The sequence below is a fragment of the Papio anubis genome, chromosome 13 (genome assembly GCF_008728515.1).
Source record: "Papio anubis isolate 15944 chromosome 13, Panubis1.0, whole genome shotgun sequence".
In the NCBI taxonomy this organism is placed as follows: Eukaryota; Metazoa; Chordata; class Mammalia; order Primates; family Cercopithecidae; genus Papio; species Papio anubis.
This window is the reverse complement of record NC_044988.1, coordinates 52,288,056-52,311,080: the sequence shown is the minus strand read 5'-3', so window position 1 is coordinate 52,311,080 and position 23,025 is coordinate 52,288,056. Positions and strand designations below refer to the sequence as shown.

The following is a 23,025-nucleotide window of genomic DNA, read 5'->3' as shown; positions in this document are numbered from 1 at the left end:
GCAATTTTAGAAAAAAAGTCGAGGGTTTGAGAGAAGAGCTGATTCAGCTCAGATCAAATCTGTATGTGTGTCTCATGGTCTCTAGACCTTACTTAGGATGATAATATTTAGGGGAAGATGAGAGCCTCCGAACACTCTGAATTTCATTTGTGTCAGATCTTCCCATTTTCTATTTATATGGAGCTGAAATTGGTACCATCTTTCAGATATTGTGTAAGTACCTGGCTTGATATGGTGGAGCTAAAAGCCTATTTGAATAAAATCAGTATGTGGCAGAGCATCATTTAAGGGTAGAAGGTTTTGCCATAACAAGCCCCTTGTGATTGTGTAATGTTCTTCAGAACTTCTTTCTTCCAGCTCCCATTTAGAAAGGAAATAAGCAGAGAGGACATTCCAGATTGTCACAACAATAAGAATAAAAGCAAGGAAACAGGCCAGGCTGTGGTGTCTCACTCCTGTAATCCCAGCGCTTTGGGAGGCCATGGGGGGAGGATTGCTTGAGGCCAGGAGTTCAAGACCAGTCTCAACAACATAGTGAGACTCTGTTTCTACACAAAGTAAAAAATAAAAAATGCCTGGGTGTGGTGATGCATGCCTGTAGTCCCAGATACTTGGAAGGCCGACAGGGGAGGATTGCTTGATTTTAGGAATTGGAGGCCACAGTGAGCTGTGACTACACCACTGTACTCCAGCCTGGGCGACAGAGTAAGAATTTGTGTCTAAAAAATAAAAATATGAAAAAAGGAAATAAAAGAATGTGACAGATTGAGAGGATGGTTATGGGTCATTTTGACCTTATGCAGGGTTTTGGCTTGAGAAGTTGGGAGAAAACATTAGGATGGATTAGAAAGTTGAAAACGCCCTTGAATGAAGATCTATCTGTCTGTATACAATTGATGGTATTTGAGCAGGCGATAGCATGAGATGTTTTGGGGAAGTTGAAGCTAGCCATTATATAAAGATGAGCATGTTAGTGGAGGAGACAGATTTGAAGCAGTGTATATGTGATGATAAAGGCTTGCCCTGGTGTCATGGGAATTGGAGGACGGGGGTGTAGATATTGGTAGACAGTCATTTTAGTGAAGGTAAATTAGCAGTTATGGATAGCTGACAGTGTTGATTCAAAAGCAAGGGGGCATGGTTCAATGGCTACAAGAAGGCTCTCTGACTTATGATGGGGCTTATGTCCTGATAAACTCATCTTTAAGTTCAAGATATCATAAGTAGAAAATACATTTAACATACTTAACCTGCTGTACATCATAGCTTCGCCTAGCCTGCATTAAATCTGCTTAGAACACTTGCATTAGCCTATAATTGGGCAAAACAATCTAACACAAAGCCTATTTTATAATAAAAGTGTTGAATATTTCATGTAATTTACTGAGTACTGAAAGTGAAAAATAGAATGGTTGTGTAGTTACTTGAAGTACTGTTTCTACTGGATGTGTATCGATCTTGCACCATTGCAAAGTTTAGAAACTGTTAAGTCAAACCGTGTGTGTTGGGGACTATCTGTATACCTAAGGTTCAGATTCCAGGAAAAGATTGGGTGGCAGCAATTGGAAGAAAAGGCAACTGAGAGATTAAGAATTGGTGTGGGATTGTATTAGTTTGCTTGGGCTGCCGTAACAGAATACCACAGCCTGGGTAACAATAGAAATCTATTTTCTCGTGGTTCTGGAGGCTGGAAGACCAAGATCAAGGTGCTGGTAGTGTTGGTTTCTGGTGAGACCTCTGTTTCGGGCTTGCAGAAGGCCACCTTCTCACTGTGTCCTCACTTAGCTTTACTCTGGGTATGTAAAGAAGGACAAATCACTGGTGTCCCTTCCATTTCTTATATGGACACCAATCCTATTGGATTAGGGCCCCATACTTGTGACCTCATTTATTCTTAATTATTTACACTTGTGACCTCATTTAGCCTTAATTATTTCCTGAAATAATTAAGGAAATACTGAGAGTGAAAAACAGTGGTTGTGTAGTTACTTGAAGTACTGTGTCTACTGAAACTACTGAACTACACAACCCTGTTTTCAAATATAGTCACATTGGAGATTATGGCTTCAACATGTTAATTTTGGGAGACACAGTTCAGTTCTCTTAAAGGGGTAAGGGTATTTGATTTATCCAGGCATGAACAGAAATGATTCTTTTCCCCTGAATGCCTGATCTACAGTTTTAGTTTTTCATTGCAGAAGGGAAATGCTTTCTCATCTTTACGATTGGTCAAGACTCCTTGCTCCCACCCCCATGATTAGCATTTGCCGTTTTCAACCTGGAGATTTCTTTTCCATTTACCCTGTCTGTACAGTAGTTTCTGAGCACCTCTGCCTTTTAAAGTTGAGTTTTGACAATTGATATACAATTGATTTCTTCTCTAACCTCTTCAGTTTTATAGTTTGACCTCTTGTTTCTAACTGCTTTTAAAGGCACCATGCTTATGCTTTAAAAGCCACTTAAACAGGACATATATTTAGAAGACACGATGCTTTTGCCACAGATGTCAAGAGGGTCTTGGCAGTGTTTTCACAGAATGTCTGCTGGTGTCTGTGCAGCTCTGAGACTCTAGGCACTCTCTACTTAGAGAACATGTAGAGGTTAAGTGTTCATCAGAAGACCTGTGATGTTTGTGTTGGAAATGCTAAGAGATGTGAGGTTTAGGATGTTTTGTGTTGTGTTGCTCTGTGTACTTATCCAGAGCAGACATCCTCAAGTCAGAACTTAATGAGGTATGTGGAAAATCACCAGGGGAACCCTAATATATAAAACATAAAATTAAAGCTCTGGGATGAATGGCTAATGCCTAGTTACATTAGCTAGTCAGTTTATAGTTATTGGCTCCAGCTTAATTTTGCTGTCTATCCAAGGTAATTGTCAGAGAGCCAAACCTTTAACTTTTTCTTGAGGGACTGCAGTGAACCTTTTAGCTTTCTTTAGGTTAAGGTTTATGGGTGACAGATGAGATGAAGGATATTATTTCAGTTCCTTCAAGTTTTTAGTGTGGCCTCATTTTATTTGAAAGTGAATTCCCAGAGCAGCCGATATGCCTGTAATTAATCCTAAGTAGAAAATCTATTCCAAAGCAGAAAATATGTTTTGGTCTTACCTGTGCAGTCACAGAATGGGAAAGGGGGTATGGGGGTCTCTGATAATGTGGATTTAAATGGTTTGGTTAAAATATCTACTGTCCTTTCATCCAACCAGGTATTTCTGTATATTTTTGTGCCCCCCCCTCTTTTTTTCAACCACAGAAGTTTAATTTTAAGATTTTCTGTCTCGTTTCTCGCTAGTATTCATTACACCTGTTACATCTGTTTTGTTTCCAGTACAAAACAACACTTGGACCCACCTCTTTTACAGTGGTCCTCTAACCAAAGAATGATTTAGGAGAAAATTTGTCATTTCTTGGAAGGTTTTTTTTTTCCTTTTTTAACCATCAACTGTCATTTTGTATGTATCTTAATGGATTTATTCAAGCCCTTTGAAAACTTTGGTTTCAGGCATTAGAAATTAATGTAATTTAGGAACACAGTTACCCCTTGCTTTACCTGTGAGTGTTCTACCTCTATACATTCAGGAAAGGGTTTAAAGAGCATAGAACACTTAAAAACTTCAAATATGTTTTCTCATTTATAAGTGATACTTAGTAAAGGCTTGAAAGATATAAGAAGCTAACTCTTTTACATCCATACTCTGTTCCTCCCGGCTCCCTTTAAGAATGTTTATTTACTTTTCTGGGGGAAGGGAGAAACATGATAGCTTGTATAATATGATATATTATTTAGGAAGCAATTTCTTGCCATTCAGATTGTGGGTTTCAGATCATTTAGCTAAAAGATTACCCTATTGAGTGTGTGGAAATCATCTTAAGACAAAATAAGGGTTGTGAAAATGAAAGTTGAATAGGAAGTTGTGCAGATGACCAAGCTTTATCATTCAGCAGGTGTCAGATTTTAAGTTGTGTGGATTCTTTTGAGTAATAATTAAAAGTTTTACCGAATTCTATTACTATTTTGAACTGTTTCCTAAATACTAGGTCCCAAGAATTCAGTTGAGGACACCTATGCAATTTAATATATAATTTTGTATATAACATAAATTTAATACATCACTTAATATATAAATTCTATTTGTGAAATGACAGTCACTTCAGTAAGGGTAGGGGACATACATTTCACCTTACCACTTAGAAAAATGCTATTTCTTGTGGCTACATCTAGTGTCTGGGCACTGGCCTAGACTGATGTGTAGAGGGTTACTGAAAATAGGAACTGAATAAGCAGGCGAAACTTCTATTCTGCATTTACTGAGTCTTTAACAAGGCCATCTAAAGTTTTAATGGTAAGAAGGAAAAAATTGGGGGATTATATTTTTACACTGCCCTCTATAAGAATAAAGAAGCTCTTGGTCTCTTTTCTTTTGCTTGGATGACAGTTGTCCCTCCTTACCCTCAGTTTCACTTTCCATGATTTCCGTTACCTGCAGTCAACCGTGGTTCACAAATATTAAATGGAAAATTCCAGGCATAAACAATTCACAAGTTTTACACTGCATGTACTTCTGAGTAGTGTGATGTACCCTCATACTGACCGGTCAGGATGTGAATCCTCCCTTTGTCTAGTGTATCCATGCTGTTAGTCCCTTAGTATACCCATCTCAGTTATAAGATTGACTTTCGAGGTATTGCACTGCTCGTGTTCAAGTAACCCTTCTTTTACTTACAGCGGCCCCAAAGCACAAGAGTAGTGATGCTGGCAATTCTGATATGCCAAAGAGAGGGCGTTAAAGTGTTCCATGTTCCCTTTAAGTAAAAAGGTGAAAGTTCTCTATTTAAAGAAAACTAAATATGCTGAGAGAGAGATCACATATACATAACTTTTATTACAGTGTACTGTTACAGCGGTTCTTAGTTATTGTTAATGTCTTGCTGGGCCCAGTTTATAAATTAAACTTTATTGTAAGTATGTGTAGGAAAAAACATGGTAGGGGTCAGTACTATCTGAAGTTTCAGGCATCTATTGAGGCTTTTGGATGCTTGAAAAGGGACTGCCATATCTCATGTATTTCTTCCAATAACTGAATGAGATGACACAATTATTTTCTCCATGTCCTAAATGAGGAAATCAAGACTTAGGATGGCAAATGCCGTAGAGATGATAGTTGTAACTACTAGGCTATATCTGATTGCTCAGCAAGCCCTGCTTATTGTCGCTCACTTCTTGTATTTTGTGTCCTGGTTCATTGGCTTTAGGTTAGTCAACTGTTATTTTTTCCATATTTTTCTAAAATTCATACCCATTGGTTACATTAGCTGTAAAAGTCATTTTGTGTTCCCTTCTTACCTACAGTCTTAAAAGTAAAGATTTTCTAACCTGTACTTTGTTCTCTTGGCAAAATGATTCCAACCTGTTTTTTTCTGCCTTTTTAATCACCACTTGGATTAAAGCCTGTGTTCAGACTTTCCTTGAACTTACTCTGGATCAGCTCTGCCTCAGCACCTCCACTGTTTTTGAACTTCTGTTTTCCCCCTAAAAGTTGAATGACTTCCCCAGGCTCTGATTATTTGACTCTCATTTGTTTGGCACTACCCAACTGATAGTCCCCTTGTCTTATGAAAGTATTTTACAGTGGCTCTCATCCTTGCCTGCAGATTAGAATGAAATCGGGTGCTTATAAAAATGCCAGTATCTGGGCCCTTAGGAGAGATTCTTATTTAATTGGTCTGGGGTGCAGCAAGATACTGGTTATTTTAGCTGCTTCATTGATGTGTGGTGCGAAGAGCATGGGCTTTGGAGTTTGTTGGACCCAAATTGGCAAGTTTTGTGAGTTCTGGACAAGTTAATCTTTTTTTTTTAAGCCTATTTCTTCATTTGAAAAATAGAGATGAGGCCCGGGGTGGTGGCTCATGCCTGTAATCCCAGCACTTTAGGAGGCTGAGGCAGTTGGATCACCTGAGGTCAGGAGTTCAAGACCAACCTGGCCAACATGGTGAAAACCCATCTCTACTAAAAATACAAAAATTAGCTGGGCATGGTGGCGGGTGCCTATAATCCTAGCTACTTGGGAGGCTGAGGCAGGTTGCAGTGAGCTGAGATCATGCTGTTGCACTCCAGCTTGGGAGACAAGAGCGAAACTCCATCTCAAAAAGAAAAAAAGGGATGAAGTGACCATTTTATTAAGTTATTAGGATCACATGGGGGGTAATGCCCCTGAAAAGGGCTTAGAGCATGGCCTAGCACATCCTAAATTAAATTAATAGCTGTCATCCTACCCTATCCAACAATATTGTCTTCCTTTTCCAAATGCTCATATTCTTCCTCACATTTGCCGTATATATATATCTGTTGCCCTTTCCTTATGTTTGAATTCTTGTCTTTCCCATTAAAATTTATTTACAGGTCCAAGGTCCTCCGTGATGCTTTATTCCATTGTGTGCTTAAATAAAAGTGTACCTTTTACCTTCTGCAATATATTAGACATGAAAAACTTCCATAGAGAAACAGCATCAGAACTTCTTTGAATAGAAAAGTAAACTGGGTCATGTGGGTGTCACTTTAAAATTTCAGTGGCTTAGATTTTTAAAAGGCTTTCCTTTCTCTCTCTCTCTCTTTTTTTTTTTTTTGGCCGCTGAAGTCTGTTACTGAGACTACAAGTTTCCTGCTTATATACTTTTTGAACACTAATGTCTTCGTTTTCTGTCTTAACAGACTCCTGGTCCTATCTTTACCTTGAAGTTTAATATTTTCCTCCAAGCTTCTTATAGCTTCAGGGTAACTTTCTGAGTGATATATTCTATCTCCAATAATAAAGGGTAGATCAACACCAGTTGAAAAGGATAACTGTCTTTCTATTTTTAAAAGGTACATTTTTATTGAACTGCATTTTTTTTTTTTTTTAAAGAGTGAAAGAGACTCTGACCCTCAACTTTCATTGTTATTCTTCTGATATATCAGTAATCACCTTTGGGTTGTCATCATTTCAGTAGCTCAGGGTCAATGTATATTGCTAAATCATTCATGTCCTGTAAATTTCAGTATGAAATAAGCATTTACTGGTTCCTTGCCTGGATAGTCTGAGTGAGCCTATATAGTTTATCTCAATATAAATTAGATCTTTATTGCTTACATCATTTTGATGAAATTAGGTATTATGGTTGTCATTTTTTTTTTTACAGTTATTGACTTTCCTGGTATATAACAGAATTTTGTTTTTAAACTGCTTTTTATGTTACTTTTTAAATAATAGTGCACATGATGTAGGCTTTCGCTGCAATTCTTCTGGAAGGTGACTTTTCTTCATTGTTAACAGAGATAAATACTCTGCATTTATCACAAATGTTTCGAATGTCCTTGGAAAGACTTAGAAATCTCTCAAGTTCAGCTAGCTTGAGACAGTGTACAAAGTAGAATGTAGCATCAGTGAACACTTCAGGCTGTTCTTCTAGTAGATCACTATTCCAGGTGACCTCATAGTGACCTTCAAGTACCCAAGTCTGGAATTCTTAATTAGTGTACAATCTATTATTTGGGACTGGAAATTCATTGAAAAGTCTGAGATACTTTATTTTTGAGTGGGACCCAGTGTCTCCTCCTCTATCAAACCGATCAACTACTTTTCCCATTGTGTGTCCTCTCCAGTTTTGATCTGTTATTCTGCTCAGGCTGGAGCTGGTCATATGCTTCAGAAATACCTATTTTCAGGTTGATGCAGACCTGGAGCAGCTGCTCATTGGCAGAATAGGTCTAGATTTCTATGTTATAACTGATTAGTACTGATACTGGGAGTTTTAGGTTAACAGACATGAGACAGAGGATCGAGCTATAGTGGCTTCAATTTGAAGGGGATTTTTTCCTCCCTTGTTGTTTTTGTTTTCACACTATCCTTAAAGTAATGCAAAGTTTGGGATATCTGATTAAAAATGTTTCCTTTTGCCTATATTTGACTTGTAGGGGCAGCTATGATAACTAAAAGATCGTAAGTCCTTTCTTATCCTCCAGAACACTGAGTTAAATTCATCAAAATTCTCATTTTATAATGTGCTTTGGTCTATGTGTGGGCTCTTGGTTGCTGAAGAACATTGAATTGTGTGAACTTGTATGGCTTTTTATCTTCCTATCTTTCTTGTTCATCTTCCTTGATAAACACTTTGTTTTCATTTCTTGTGCTTTGATGAACAGTGCTGCTGTGAACTCTGTGAGTGGTTCCCCCTACTGCCTCAACCCTCTTTGTAACAGTTGTTCCTTGATACATGTATTTCTCAGGGAAGTACAATAAGAAATAAAACTGTACATTGTGGGAGGGAACTAATAGGTTTGTCAACTCTATTTTGCCAAGGAAAGGCATTTAAGACCATCTGACACATTATCTATTATCACTGTCATTTCCTGGATGCTTAGATGCCCCACACTAGGGTGCACGTAACTTCCCAAGTGAAATTGAATATATTTCACTTTACAAAATACTCATTACATTTCTTACTTTGCCTGGAACCAAATAATATTTTCCCCACAATGTCTAGTGAAGTGCTTGACACTTAGGCCCAAGTCTACTTATTTTTCCCTATGGATATTGTTTCTTGTACATGATCGATTTACTGAATTCTGACATGCCAAATAAATTCTGATTAAAATGTTAATTGGCAGCGTGATGTAGTGGGAGTTACAGGTTGTGCCCCACCTCTGCACCTACCTAGTTCAGAAACACCGAGCCAGTCTCTGGGTTTCATTTCCTTCATTTGATAAAAGGAATGGTTGAGGATAGATGGGTTTCAAGATCTGTGTAGCTTAAGTTTTATCCATAATTGTAACATTCTGCCTGCTGGGTTCCACATACTGCATGTAATTGCATCCCTAGGATAAAATTCCTCAGGGTACAAGTTATGTCTTACTCACCCGTCCCACTGCCCACCACACTACCTAGTATGTGTGTGGCACCTTCATGTTTATCTTTAGATCTCAGCTTAAATGTCACTTAATCTGCAGAAGGCTTTTCTTCTGATTACTGTCCCAGTTTTATTCCCACAGCATCCTTTTTTCCTTCATGGCATGAACTGCAGTTCTAAACACTAGCTTTATCCTTTGGCTTGTTTAATATGTCTCTCCCACTACCTTAGTACCTGTCTTGTTTATGTTATAGTCTCTCTGCCCAGCATTTTAAAAATGATTGCAACTATGTGTACTTCACCCTCTATTTGAACCTGTGACAACAGAGAGCCTAGTGCACTTGCTTTTTTCTGTTCTGAGCCTGATTTTTTTCATCTGTCATCCAGATATAATCCCTCCTTCTCACACTTAACCAGATTGTGTCCTGTGTTGTGGTTCTGCATGTGTTCCCTTCTTTGCTTAGACAGTAAGTGGGAACTCCTTATCTGAGTCATCTTGGATGTACAGCACAGTGCCCTGCACATAGGATTTGCATATTAGAATGAATGCAGATGTCTGTCCTTCGAATGTGTTGATATTTGAGGCATATCTATTTTTTTCTATGTCCTTTTAGTGGTGACTAAAGCTTTATTTGAAAGCTCCATCTTCAAGAGTTCCTGTTGCCTTTATTCAATAATGAGCCTCATTGTTTTCAGGTTGGTGCATGGCCACTTTGTAGTTGTGCAGAATTGTACCAGTTTTTCATGCTCTCTGAAGTTATGTGTTTTTCTAAACAGTTTAACTTTTGGTTTTGCTTGGAGTTACTCCATTTAAGTGGCTTCAGACTGTGAGCTCAGTGAGATCTTGCTGTCTTGCAGCCTTGGCACCTTGAATATTTCCTTTTTTTTTTTTTTTTTTTTTTTACAAGCTAGTTTCTCTTTGGCTGTTTTTAATTTGGGAGACTGAAGTGTAACAGATGAGGTAAGGATAATTCTGCTTGTTATCTTATCTGGAAGTATGACGACTTCACCCCTTTGGAGAGTAGAGTTTGGCTACCTTTCACAGGTATTAGAGTAAATTCCAGGTGTATTTACTGCCCTTTTGAGATACGAGTTTGTTGGATGCATAGAAAATAAAGTGGGCTCTCATTCTAGCCAGATACTTACCAGTTAGTGTCTTGGGATATCTGCAGACTCAGCTGAGCTCTCAAATGGGAGTGGGGGTGAGGGCGCAATGAGCAATTAAAATGGGAAGCTAGGACTGGAAAGAGAAGGGCCTATCAAAGAAATTTAACCTCCTTCCTGGTTTTTCTCATCAGTTCACTTCTTGTGCCTTGGGGTCTCCATCCTCAGCTATGCTTCCACATTGTGCCCAAGTCTATTTACCAGATCTTGGTGGTCAAGCAGACTGGTAAATAGTTTATTAGTAAATTCAGGTAGAATTGCCTTATTGGAAGAATATACCAAGAAGTATTTGAGCATACAAAGTGTTTTTCTTGGTATGGGATGGAACGGAACATACACTAATTGTCTTCAGGCTTAATCTTAGTTCATGGTTGCAGCTCTTTAAAAGGACTTAATCTCTTGCATGGTTTTTTGGTTTGGTTTGGTTTTTTTTTTTTTTGGTTTTTTTTTTTTTTTTTTTTTTTGAGACAGTCTTGCTCTGTCGCCCAGTCTGGAGTGTGGTGGCAGGATCTTGGCTCATTGCAACCTCTGCCTCCCAGGCTCAAGTGATTCTCGTGCCTCAGCCTCCTGAGTAGCTGGGATTACAGGTGTGCACTACCACATGCAGCTAAGTTTTGTATTTTTAGTAGAGCTGAGGTTTCACCATGTTGCCCAGGCTGGTCTTGCATGTTTTTAAATGCTGGTCTTGCATTTTAAGAATGCTAAGACTCTGCATTAAGCACTGTGCTAGCCTCTGAGCAAATGCTCACCATGTACTTTGATTTTGAATTTTTTAGGAATAGCTATAGTGTGTGATTCTTAAATTGCCAACTAAACATCACTGTCTGCTGTTCAGTAATAAAGTGTTTTGACTTGGTTATCTGCTTGGACATTTTTATGTTAAAGAAACTTCTTGGTTGGGCGTGGTGGCTTACGCTTGTGAATTCTATCAGTTTGAGAGGCTGAAGTGGGAGGATCATTTGAGCCTAGGAGTTTGAGACCAGCCTGAGCAACATGGCAAGATGTCATCTCCACAAAAGATTTAAAAAACTAGCGGGTGTGGTGATGTGTACCTGTGGTCCCAGCTACTCAAGAGGTTGAGGTAGGAGGATTCCTTGAGCCCAGGAAGCTGCAGTGAGCTGTGATCACACCACTGTACTCCAGCCTGGGTGGTGACAGATTTAGACCCTGTATTCAAAAAAAAAAAAAAAAAAAAAAAAACGAAAGAAAGAAAAAGGAAAGAAAAAAAAGAAACTTCTCTTAAATATGCTATTCTGCTGTATGTTTTGGTGGCTTAAATATTTGGTACTTGAAACATAGTATATTGTAGAGTTCCTGATCTGCTTGGTGAAAAAATGACCTTTTGAGGGAAAGAAGAAAGCAAAGCCTGGAGTGTGTGTGTGTGTATGTGTATGTGTATCTTTGACCATTAATTTGAATTTCTCAGGTTGCAGTGATAATGGCAGCTTGACCTTACCATAAATTAGAGATGTGTTTTTAGGAGAGCATGAAAGCAGAAAACAATTCTCAAGGTTAGTGCCTTGAGAACGATACCCTACTTTGTATAGTGCCCGAAATTTTTTATAAGTCATTCTTTTATCTGTAATTTGTTATAGCTTATTTCATTTAATAACCCTGTTTGCTAGCAAAGTGAGAAAAATCTGTTCTTAATAGAAGAGGGAAGTTATGAAGGTAAACTTTTTAAGGGTCACAGAACCATTAAGAAATAGATTTAGGACCAGTAGTGATTGTCTTTGGACTTCATGTGGGCTTTTACCTTCATTCTGGTCTTTTTTTCCATATCCTTGTTAGTTTGTTAGCCTGGGACTTGGGAATGAGATAATTGCCTCTCTGAGGCCACTCCTAACACTGACTCTGTTTTATGTGAAAGCTTAAATTTGCTCCAAATTTCCTGAATGCTACATAGTGTTGTGACTTGTCATTTCTTGGTCTTAATTTACCTGGCCATGTCTTAACTCTCCTGAAGAGCTGAACTGAAATCTTCATTTTAATGTAAATGGATGCCTTAGGTTCTGATGTTTTAGATATGAAAAATAGTGCCTGTGTTTTGGGTGCTGCTGTGTATTACACGTGATCATTTGATTTGAGTTTAGACCAAATACTCTTATTTCTGGAACTTGGCCATTAATGAAGAATACAAGAATATTGGTGTAAGCCAGCATAGTTATGGATGTGAGCTAAGAGGTGTATTTAAGTTTTACCAAGGTCACAGGAAATTGACCACAAATTTCCTAAGAAAATAATTATAAAAAGACTCATAGGATTCAATATTATAAACTTTCAACAAATTGAAAATATGCTTAAAAAGCAATTTTCCAAGTTTATTAAGTTGGAAATTTATCTTAAGAGTTAATAACAATTGAATGTCCAGGGGGAACCCTAAACACTTTTTAGTGTTTATATTTAAGTAAATGTGAGAGCTTCACATTCTGTTTAGAAAGTTCTCTATTGTGAGACTGTTTTCTTAATTTTGAATCTCATGCACTAGATTAGTAAACAAGTGTAAAGTGATTATTATAATTTACTATTATTTAATACCAATTGTTGGTCTGTTCTCAATTCAAAATGTTTTATAATACAGTCCTGGAAAAGATACCAACCTAAGTTATGTGTGAGGTTTTGTAGAATAGATGATATACTCTGCAGATCTAGGAACCCATACTTCACCTTGTAATAGAGATTGGACTTGAAAGTTCATGAGGATTTTTTTTTTTTTTTTTTTTGAGGAAAATTATCAGTGATTCTGGGGGAAAAAGAAAAAAGCCAATACTCTGCAACCTTAAGGGTTTGCAGTTGATAAGGAATGATTTAATGTGTCCTATAAAACCCACAATTTTGGAATTGCTCCAACTTTTTATTTTTAGCTGTGGCTTTTAGTTAATGAGAAGAGGTGAAAAGTATAGTTTCTCCTGGTCTCTGCCTGAAATCACAGAAACTTTCCACACTGTGAAAGTTCAGGGGATTCTGGGAGACCATCCTTATGAATTGGGTGGTGGTGTCTCCTCCTCTTTGTTCAGGCCTCTTTTTCTAGAGAGTTCAGGCCCCTTTTTCTAGGGAATAGGAAAGAATGGTGAGTTGATTACCTTCAAATTTTAACCAAACTGTAATTGCTCTGATATTGTCAAATGCGCCTAGGGACCGTGTTGCAGTATTTTGAAAACTTACACAGGAAACAAAATAGCAGCTTCGGAGGCATGGAAGAATGCATTAGTTTCTGAGTCTAAGGAAGCCAGAAGGAAGCCCGCCCACCCACTCTCTAGCTTTCATATTCCCTCAGACACCTCCCAGATCTTCCATTGCTGTGCTATAAATAGCCAGTGTTTAGGCAGGGCTTTTTTGCTTTCTCCCTTGCCTTTAAAGACTTTCTGCAGGCCCTGGAATTGCCTTTGTTCCTCTGCCTGCCCACTTTGCCAGTGTGAAGCAGGTTTTCATGGGATTCTATTGGGGTAAACCAAAAGGAGCAGAAAGAGTGTGAAGTAAGACCTTTTATTTACCCTTCCATTCCTTCCCCAGTTACCTCCTGTTTTACCTCCAAAATATAATTTGTGATTTGTCATGAGACAGTTTTTAGAGCGTTAACCTGAAAATGTAATGTTAAGTCAAGGGCTTCTGGTATAATGCCAGGTGATTTTTATCTTTTTTGTGTACCGCCCTACTCCCTGCCTCATCCTGGGGATAAAGCACTTAATGGGCCTCTCCTCTTCTTTCTTATAGCAAAATATTTGATTAGGTTTGAATTAACTTTCTCCTCAGCCCCCAGAAAAGATAGGATATACCTAATTCTTTGTGGACAAGATGACTTTCTAATCCAAATCCCTAGTAGTATGAACAGGCCAGAATGAGTTAGAGTGCTTTGGATGTCTGTGGCAGTCAGTCATATTAGGATGTTTAGTAACACAGACTTGATGCTTTTTTGCCTCATGTTTTGTTATGCATGTTCATTAGAATATTTTCACAGATGATTAGGTCTACAATTAAAGATCCTCAGTTTAGATGACCTTTGAAAACCCCCTCCCTCCACCAGTACTCTGACATTCTGAACCTCTCCATCATGGTAGAAAAGCATATACTCTTTAGCACATTTGACATTTAGGCTATGATATTCTTTTACTTAAAATCCAGCCCTTGAAGGGGCCGGAACATTAAGGCTGTATTGGGAGAACTGGAAAGAAGGCGCCCCGTTTATAGGGCATCTTGCTGGCTAGTAGCTCTGGGAATGTGAACTCTTGGCAAACTTTCTTTATTAAGCGAAATCAGAAATGTATTTTTATAAATGTGAAATTGCTACATTGGTGAAATTTTAAACGTTTAACACTACTGATTTTTTTTTTTTTTTTTTTTTTTTAAAAGGACATTGGAGAGACCACATAACGCGTTTTCAGACTAAATCTACCCTCTAGCTGCCAGTCGGAACTTTGGCCTGGAGGTTGAGGAGTGTTACAGGTCTGCTTGTTTCTGTCTATCCTTGCCACTTTTCCTTTGTCCTTCTTTTCAGCTTCCCATGTGATTTATTTAAGCAGAGTCCATTGTTGTCTTTTTATTTTTTTTGTTTTTACCAGCTGGCCCTCAGATTCTGCCATTTACTTGAATGCTTAATACTTAAAGTAGACTTTTGACTCCCACCCCCTCAATGTTTTCTTCATGCTGGTCATAGCCACTCTGGGGGGTCTTGTTCACCATGCCATTAGGTATATGATGTACTTTGTATCAGGAAGAATGTTCAGAGTGGCCACCTGGCTGCTGCTGTTTATGTTGGCCATGTTTATTAGAATAGGTCTTAGTTAATGTGTAGTCAACCTTCGTGGATAAAGAAGATTCACTTGTTTCCATTTTGGTAATTTTTAATGTAGGAGGCCAGCTGTCTCTACTCTTGGCAAATAAAGGTGTGGGTCATTTTCCAGTTAGAGCAAGAAGTTACTTCAAGAGAACTACTGCTGTGTTGGTGGCCAGCGATGCAGAGCAGTTGTTCTTTCTTACTCTGATGGCAGTGAAATTTGGTCTCATTACTGTTCCAATGCAGTGGAAGTTTTCTTCAGTTTATATTTATTCTTGCTTCTACCTCATGATATTCTCCCTTCCCCCCCGCCCCCCGTTTGCTCTTTAGAAATGGAGAATAAAAAATAGTGTCCTATATGTAACAAACCTGCACGTTATGCACATGTACCCTACAACTTAAAGTATAATAATAATAAATAAATTAAAAAAAAAAAAAAAAAAAAATAGTGTCCTGATGATTCAACTCAGTTCCAAGGCCTGTAGTCTCTAGATCTTTGTTGTGAATCCTGGGTTTTAGCCTGACAAAGGATGGATGTAAAAGCATGCTTGGGTGGGGCAGAAAGGTATAGAAAGAGCACATTTCTAAACCATCTACTCCCTTATAGTGATTCTCAACTAGAGACTGGCACTCAGAATCGTCAAGGAACTCTTTAAAATAGTCTAAGATAGAGTGATAGAGTGGCATTTGAGTAGATCTACACTCTTCACAGAACTGAAAACTTTGGGTTCAGGGTCATGGTTCCCTTTAGAAGAGTAGTTGAAGGATCTTTTTGTTCATACCCATCTCAGATTAAAGTAGTGGATGATAGTAAGAATTTCTTTTTAGCTTGATCTGAAAGAGATTGCAGTCCTAACTGCTCTATACTATATTTCCTGGTACTTAGTAGGTACTTCCTGAAAGTCTTATCAACAGTCAAAGACTATTTACTGCTAAACAATTTACATGTTAAATCTACTCTGAGAGTTCTTTTAAAGAAACTTGAACTTTACATAGGATAAAGTTGTAACAGGAAATGGGTACCGGGAAACTCTGAGCAATTCTAAATAAGGAAAACTTCAGCCTGCGCTTCTTTAAAATATAAAATTTTCTTAGTGAGGCAGAAGTCCACTTTAATGTTCAGTGTCAATGCTCTGTAGTCTCCTATTGTCTAGCATTTTAAACATTGGGAAGCAAAATGCCTCATTTCTTCTCAAATACGTGTCCAAACTCAAATGTTGAGGTTAGAAGTGGTAGTTTCCATAGCAGCAGTGATTTTGCCCGGTTTTTGTTTTTTGTTTTTTGGATAGCAAAATATTTAGCATAGGTCAGGTAGAGAAGTGATTATTTCTGGCTGTGGGTTCTTAAAGCTTTCCTTGTGTGCATTTGACTTCTTTGGACACCTTCTTAGGGCACAGGTGTGTTCTGGAGAAGTTCCGTGAGGGGTGGAATGAGTGGGGTTTTGTACATCTTTGTTTTCCCAGCATCGGAGCACAGCGCCTGGTACATGCAGTGGATCAGGAATGTTGCTTTTCCAGCCTTGGGGAGTTTCTTTACTCTTCTTTTAAGTATTATTCTACACACCAGACCTTGACTGTGTTGGGGAGAGAGTATAAACTTCAAGTTTCCTCTTGATTTTACACATTGGTGATGAGATTGGCTTATTTTAAACTGTGAGGTGGTGACAATGGAACACAACTGTCCCTGGTTCCTCCCTGAGCTTTATATTGTTTTAACAAATTCTTGTAGCTAGGAATTTTAAAATGCCGATTCCACTTGAAGTTTGAGCTTACAATATAGTATTAGCTATATGTGGAAAGAGATGTGTGTGTTAGCGGTAGGACTTGACAGCCTACTTTCCCCTTTTTCCACTTGATAGTCTACTTTCCTCTTTATAAACAACCTTGACGTCTACCTTCCTCTTTATAAACAACCTGAGATGACTTTGGCCGTCTTCTCCAGGTATACAGGGTTGCAATGGAAATTTTTACCACTTGGCAGGGAACATAAAACCACATGGATAAGTAAGGGGGATGTTTTTTACTTGCCACCTTGAATCACAGTTTGTGACATTCATTCTCTTCGTGGATCTATCTTGATATTTATTACTGGGGAGATAAAGGTAAGTCAGGCATATAGGAGCACACAGTTATCTGGTCCAACTGAGTGGTTCACAGAAGGCTTCCTGGAGGTGTTGTGTGCTCTCTTCCTGTGCTGAGGATGTTTCCATGAGGCAGGAGAAGAAAGGTAGTGAGGCTGTTGCAGGTGGAGAAAACAGGTTTTGTGGCACTGGGAAGCACTGGGAGTGGGAAGAACTACTGGGAGCTTATGTATGTGATGGGGAGTGCTGGGCATGTGGATGAAGATGTAGGAGCTGGTTGTCAGCTGCCTCACTGGGGACCTGAGATGTTACTTCATAGGCCCCATGGAGTCAGCAGAGCTTTAAAAGAGATGGTAGTGGAGTGCTGACCATTTTTTTAGTTAGATCCCCATAGCCGTGGAATGGAGGAAGGATTGGAGAAAGGGGCAAGCCTGGAAGCAGAGAGATCAGCTAGGAAGCTCTAGATGGGGTCTCAGCACTGATTTCAAATCCCAGTTTCTCACTTAATACTTGTGTGAACTCTTGAAGTTTTGAAATTCTTATTCGTAAATTAAAGAGAATGTAATATAGCTTATAGTGCATAAGATTTGTTTTGGAGATAGGGTCTTGCTCTGCCACCCGAGCTGGAGTGCAGTGGTGTTAATCATGGCTCACTGCAGCTTTGGCCTCCAGAGCTCAAGCAGTCCTCCCACCTCAGCCTCTGGAGTACCTGGAAGTACAGGCACATACCACCATGCCCAGCTAATTTTCATATTTTTTGTAGAGATGGGATTTCTCCATGTTGCCCAGGCTGGTCTCATACTGCTGGACTCAAGTGATTCTCCCACCTCCAACCTTCCAAAGTGTTGGGATTACAAGCATGAGTCAGTTTGCCTGCCCCACAAGAGGATCAAATAAGATTTTGTTTGTAAAATATCTAGCTTAAGACTTGACATGGAATGAGGAATCAATAAATGCTAGTTTCTTTCCCTTGCTATTTATTTTTACTCTCTTTTAGTTGTAGGATTCATTGGATTCTACAGAAAGCAGGGAGATCATCTGAACTTCTTTACTGTAGCAAAAGATACTCAAATCCCATGGAGAGTTCCTTTTCTATTTTTCTTTTAATTAAATGTGATTTTAAAGCCACAGTTTAAATTCAAGTCATTTTGAAAATCATGACAGGAGAAAGATGATTGGAGAGTGTATGATTTTGTATGAATGTACATACATGGATCATTTGCCTGATCCATTAATTGTTGAAACTTGATCCCATGTGATCTCATAATGTGCACATTATCAATCTAGATTCTAGGGTATAATCGTGAGTTAGATTTCTACACTCTGGTTTTCTCTGTATTGTAAATCTGAATATAAGTAGAAGATGCTTGGATCATCTTTGGAGTTCTTAGCAAGGATAGGGAGGTTACAGTTTCTAATCTTACTCAAATTCCAAGAGCCTGAGCATAAGACGACTTGAAGAGGATGGGAGATGTGTATTTTTTGGAGGAGTTGGGGAGGGGGTCACACACTTTTAAAAGTAAGGTAAAATAGACAAGGCTGTAATTCTAATGTGAAACGCTTGGGCTGTTGGTACTATGTATATTTAAACGTAGTCTTTGGAGGTCTGGGGTTAAAAATGGCAGCATTGCAAGTAAAAATTTTTAACTTCCTTAGTCACCGTTTGTGACTGTGCTAAATGTAGTTTAACATAGCATCTGCTTCAGTGGTCCAGGACAGGAACTAACAGTCATGATTAGGAAAAGTCTGCATACTGTACTTTCTGTCCACAGCATTTCATTTCCATGTTAAAAAGCTTGCAACACAACTCTGCAGCCTTGCTGTCCATTTAGGTACGGGGGGAAGAAAAACTGATAGGCTTAATCCAAAAGACAGATAAGCAAATTTTCTTTGTTCTTTGTTCTTTCTTTCTTTCTTTCTTTTTTTTTTTTTTTAACGGAGTCTCGCATTTTTGCCCAGACTGGAGTGCAGTAATGCGATGTCGGCTCACTGCAAGCTCCATCTCCCGGGTTCACACCATTCTCCTGCCTCAGCCTCCCAAGGAGCTGGGACTACAGGTGACCGCCACCAAGCCCGGCTAATTTTTTTTTTTTTTTTTTTAGTAGAGATGGAGTTTCACTATGTTAGCCAGGATGGTCTCGTTCTCCTGACCTTGAGATCTGCCCACCTCGGCCTCCCAAAGTGCCGGGATTGCAGGTGTGAGCCCCTGCACCAGGCCCAGATAAGCAAATTTTCTATGCTAACGTTTTAAGAGACATCTTCTTTGTCCAGCAATAATGATAATACCCTCTATTCACTTGGCACCTTAGAGTTTGTAAAGTGCTTTGACATTATCAGACAAAATATGTGTATATAATTAAAGCTTTTAAAGCGAACAGACCCCTTTACCTGCTCTTTTCCTTCCCAGAGTGGAAATAATTCAAAGGCTTATGCCTTTGTGGTTTGAGTCTTAAGAATAATTACCGGTAAAAAATGTAGCCTGTAATTGTGTATGTGCTCCCTTCTCTTCAGCCTGTAGGGGATAGATGTTTCTCATCAACACTTGGGAATATGTATGTATATGTATATACAGGTTATATGCATATATGCTCATACACTTGCTTCATGTTTCATCTCTAACAGGGGGGTACTTGCCCCACGTACTTTTTGAGATCCTTAAACGTTTGTTTCAAATGTGCTTCACTTGAATGATACTAAGATTACTTGCAAAGTGGGAAGTCTGACAAAAGTTGGAGTGAGAGGAAGCACTTTGCTGGGTGAGATGGTGAGAGGTCATCAATCTAAGCATATTGACCCCTTTCTCTGTTAGGGGGTTATTCAAGATTGGGTGTATGTGCCTGCTGTGGATGTAAGTGGATAAGGTCTGAGGCTAAGAAGGGCCTTACCTGTTCTATAGTGTATAGCATTAACTTTTTTGAAAAACATTATTAACTCAAATACATTCTTATGTAGCAGATTAACAAGAAATTTCCTTGAGATACTACTCTCCCTTATTAACCCTTTCCTCACTTTGGAATCACTGAATAAAAATAACACTTGCATTGAATGTAAATGCTTCTCCTCCCCAACTTTTTTTTCTTGAAATGTAGTGAATAACTAGAAACTTAATTACTATAAAAAGTCACAGATGTACCTTTTGTTCTAGCTGGGATGTCTCTTTTTTTTTTTTTTTTTTTTTGAGACGGAGTCTCTCTCTGTAGCACGGGCTGGAGTGCAGTGGCCGGATCTCAGCTCACTGCAAGCTCCGCCTCCCGGGTTTACGCGATTCTCCTGCCTCAGCCTCCCTAGTAGCTGGGACTACAGGCGCCCGCCACCTCGCCCCGTTAGTTTTTTGTATTTTTTTAGTAGAGACGGGGTTTCACCGTGTTAGCCAGGATGGTCTCGATCTCCTGACCTCGTGATCCGCCCGTCTCGGCCTCCCAAAGTGCTGGGATTACAGGCTTGAGCCACCGCACCTGGCCTGGGATGTCTCTTTTTAAAGAAAGCTGTCTTTGGCGGGGAGCAAGAGATAGAGGTGGACCAAAGGAAATAAAGTTACTATCTTAGTGTGTGAATTTTGTTTTTATAAGATGCCTTAATTTCCATAGTAAATAAATCATAGTTACGTCTCTAAATCACAGGTATACATGTCTTGGGAATCTCAGGATGTTACACATCAACAGTAAAGAAAAATACATTTCATAGGTGAATACCAGTAATTGAGATGATCCACAGTTCAGAGCAGAAGGAAGCTGTCTGTTTTGATCAGGGTTTAGACTCCTTGTTTTGCTCTCCACAATACATCAATGAATTATAAGATATTTACATGCCCTGGGATGGCATCCCTTTATTTTCAGTTTCTCTGAAGTTCTGTAGAAATATTTGTGGCCTCCTAACATTACTAAGGACAGTAATCTTGTTAGTTGACATTTTAGATCCTTTTTGTGTGTGTGTGTGTGTGTGTGTGTGTGTGTGTAAGCTGCTTGAGGTTAAACAGTATAGCATTTGGTTTTCTATGTCTTAAGTCCTGCTAAATAACAGTGAAAAATAAAATGTTAACCTAAGTGGCCAGGAGGAGTGTTGTGGCACTTTGTAACATTTGTGAGTTAAAAAACGTTATTTGTATCCATAAACCTTCCTTGTCTTTTATATTCGCTTGAAGATTAGTCATTCTTTCTGCTTTGGAGTTTGTACATGACAGAGTATTTTAGTGTCTACCCAACAGAGGAGCTGTGTTTTTAACCTACCTAATGAAAACACTCAACTACTGGGATTAATTTGAGGATTTCCAATCAGCCTTTCACCATTTGTACTACCCTGAGGGGGTTCCCGATAGCTGTGACTTTTGTAGAAGAATGTGAAGTTAATCCAATTTCTGTGTTGATTACTATGTTAACTGCCTTAATTTAGCAATTCAGATTTATCTGCCTATACCAAACAAAACCTCTGCTACAAAACTGAGGGAGTAGTTGATTTTATTCTTATTGTACTCATATCCCTTTTTAGATTCTATAGCCAAATAATGGCATGGAAATTAATTAGGTCTACTGAGGTTGGAATGATTCATCACCAGAAGGTAATGATTTAGCGTATTCCAGCCTGTAACCAAGATTGAGTTAACCCATGGCTTAACCTTTACTATTGTAGAGGTATATAAATGACCCTGTTGAAAAATATAGATTTTAAAGTTTACTCCCATTTCACAAAATGTGACTTAATCTCATCTTCATCCACTTTGTTTTTAAACTTTTCGGTGTGGGGAGCGTTGAGATATTTTACTTTGAATTCTCAAAGTTTTAAGGGGGCTCACATAGATTGCAAATCAATTTTCTGACATACTATGTTGAGTAGTTGCATCTTTTAAGCTACTGATTTTTGACTTTATATTTGCTCCTAAATGAATCAGTTGATTCTTTTAAGAAGCTGGCAGTGGATTCTTTTAGTAGCAAATACTAAGTGAATAGTGAATATCCAGCCATGAAGTGAATAACTTCTGATTTAATATTTATAAACTCCAAATTTTTGTATGTTGGGTTTCCTCTATATATCTATAGATATAGATATCTGCTTTTTTTTTTTTTTTTCTTTTAAGGCACAACTGTCCGTAAAATATCTTCCTTTGCTTATTCATCATGTGTTCTTAGTGTCCAGAGCATAGTAAATATTTTGGTGGTTTGTAGGAATGTGAGCAGTTAGAATCTAAGCCAGTTTCTTGACAATGGATTTAAACAGTGTACTGATGTAATTAAAGTGTAGCACATTAGTAATGTGTTATCTTCTGGGTATATCCAGAATCTGATGACTTCTCCCCGACTTCACCCTGGTGGGAGTCACTGTCATCCTGCACCTGAATTGCTGCAGTTGCTTCTTAACTGGTCTGTTTCCAAACTCACTGAGTCTTCCTGCACACCCACACACAATTTATTTTCACAGTAGCCACATGCTACTCTTTTGCTCAAAACCTTTTATAGTTTCCTTTTTTGTTATGGTGGCCTTCAAGACCCTATGTGTTCTGGCCTCATTACCTCTTAGACTCCTCTCCCTGTCATCTGCTTGTCATTCTGCACAACAGACAAGCTTTGCACTGGCAGGTCTCTGCCTAGAATCTTTTCTTCTAGATATCTCCATGGGGGCTGTCTTTATTTCCTCTTAGACCTATAACAAATTACTTTAAATTTATTGGCTTAAAACAACACAAGACTTATTATCTTACAATTCCGAAGAACATCAGAAGTTCAAAATGGTTCTCAGTGAGCTAAGATGAAAGTATTGGCAGGGCTGCATTCCTTCCAGAGTCTTTATAAGAGATTGTTTCCTTGCCTTTTGCAGCTCCTAGACCCTGCTTATATTCCTTGGCTGGTTGCCCCATTTAAAACCAGCAATGTCCTTTCGATTCTTCTCATGCTTCATCACTCTGACACTGTCTCACCTTCCTCTTTCACTTATAAGGAACCTTGTAATTACATTAGGCCCACCTCAGTAACCAAGGAAAATCCCCTTCTCAAAGTGAGCTGATTAGCAGCCTTAATTCTACAATCTTAATTCCCGCTTGTAATGTAACATAACATGTTCACACTTCTGGGAGTAGGATGTAGACATTGAGGGGAAGGGGATTATTCTACCTATCGCAGCAGCCAGCCCATA

The 23,025-nt window shown here is 38.7% G+C and overlaps 1 protein-coding gene across 19 annotated transcripts in view; it reads left to right on the top strand.

The window, feature by feature from the left end:
* Positions 1-23,025, top strand: part of ELAVL2 (ELAV like RNA binding protein 2) — a 135,171-nt gene that overhangs the window by 33,068 nt on the left and 79,078 nt on the right. For 8 of the 19 annotated variants that reach the window (XM_009188665.4, XM_021927465.2, XM_017949814.3 and 5 more), the window contains exon 2: positions 14,399-14,491. The exons of the other annotated variants lie outside the window; for them this stretch is intronic. The gene's annotated coding sequence lies outside the window, so the exon portion shown is untranslated. The remainder of the gene's footprint in view (positions 1-14,398; positions 14,492-23,025) is intronic. 19 annotated transcript variants of the gene reach the window in all.